Raw genomic sequence first — 1,961 nt, 5'->3', positions numbered from 1 at the left:
TACCAGAGAAAGAATTTGTGACAGCCTGAGACTAGTCTGGCAAAAGGACCTAAAACTTGTCATCTCTGAAGAGGTATGGCGTAATATAGTTTCAGATACTGGTTGGGCCATTAGGGATGCCAGAAGTAAACTCATCCATTATAAAATTGTCCACCGGTATTATGACACCCCATCAAAGATGTTTAAGATGGGCCTGTTGCAAGAGAATAACTGTTGGAAATGTGGTTTTAACTCTGGTACTTTTCTTCACATGTTTTGGGATTGTCCTTTGGTGTTTCCTTTTTGGACTGAAGTGATTACGAGCATGGAAAGTATGATTGGACGATCTATTCCTCAACTACCACAACTCTGTCTATTGGGAGATGAATCTGTAAGGCCTCTTGGATTCCCAAAAAGAATTGTTTGGGCTAGTAATAGCGGGATCAATGGTGGCTGCAAGACTAATTCTAAGACACTGGAGGAGTCCCCACAAACCTCAGCTTATGGACTGGTTTAAGCTCATGAAGGAGACTGCTACATTCGAGATTTTGATCGCTAAAACTAACAATACCCAGGAAAAAACAGGCAGAATGTGGAGCCATTTTATGACATTTATAACAAAACAAGACTCTTCTTCAACTTTATAAGTAGAATCTCGTAATGTTTTTTATTTTATTTTATTTTCTTCTCCATTTTCGTTGCTGTTATTGTTAGGTTTGTGAAAAATCAATAAAAAACTTTGATGACAAAAAAAAAAAACCTCACAACTCACCTCTTCAGACTGGCATATCAACCCTAGTTTAATGGAATTTTTACTACATTTTATAAGTTTTATGAACGTCATTTTTTATCTGCATACTATGTTTTGTTTTTATCTGTAAGGCGACCTTGGGTGTCCAGAAAGGCAGCATATAAATACAATGTATTAATATTATTATTATTATTATTATTACATGGCATTCCTCACCTCAATTATCCGTTTCTAGTTAGTTAAAAGCTACCTTCCATGTTCCACACATGCTAATTGCTTTTCATGCTTCATGTTTAACCTCATGTTATTCAATAAATATTCAAAAGGACGTTGTTCAGATATCATTATTCCCTTTTCGTGGTAAAGTCAATTCAAAGGGTACGAATGACCTAAAGTTGAGAGACTGATAAATTGATTATTCCTTATTAGAGGTAGCGACTGATCATTAATAAGTAATATTTTTCCTTCATTACGAAGGTGGTGCCCCGAGGATAATTTTATTAAATTTCGAGTTTAATAAAATGAATATTTTCCAACCAACTTTGCTAAAGCATATTTTATATGCCCCCCTTTCATGGTAGAAGGGTTAAAAGTCATGGATGCTGGTTTGAAGTCCCTCAGATGATGAAATATTCCTCACCTGCCAAAGTGGCTCTTCAAATTGTTTTTCTATCCGCCAAATTTAAGTTTCCACCACATTTAGGAGAGGAGGGACCCAGCTTCAGGTAAGATGGTGGATGGAGGTAATGGATCTGGTGATGGAGCAGATGGAGCTCCAATCATTACAGGAAGTGGAAGCTGGTCTCCTCAAAAACTAAAACTGAACTTGTTTCTGTTTACGGCGCAGAGGACAAAGTGTTGTTATATATGATTTATAAAGAGAAAGAACGAAAGTTAGAGAGAGCGCTTTGAAATATTTTAGAAAAAAAGATTCAGAACTTGTGCTTGAAATGTCACGTTTGAAACATAAGTTGTTTGCTTAGAAATTTTTATTATTATTTGAATTATTATTTATTTATTTATTTTAACTTGTCGTGTCCAATAGCTGAGCCAACAGATACGGGCTGAGAGCCTCTAGTGTTGGGCAGATTTTACTGTCACAACAGGAGTTTATTGAGTTGTACGACATCTATAACGACATCTGTTGTATCCAATGCTAAACTTTATTTATACTGATTATGTCTGTTTTGTTTTTTGGCATTTTTGTTGGACCAGACGGAAAAGAAGACAG

The sequence above is a fragment of the Oryzias melastigma genome, linkage group LG17 (assembly GCF_002922805.2).
Source record: "Oryzias melastigma strain HK-1 linkage group LG17, ASM292280v2, whole genome shotgun sequence".
NCBI lineage: Eukaryota > Metazoa > Chordata > Actinopteri > Beloniformes > Adrianichthyidae > Oryzias > Oryzias melastigma.
This window is presented reverse-complemented; position numbering follows the sequence as displayed.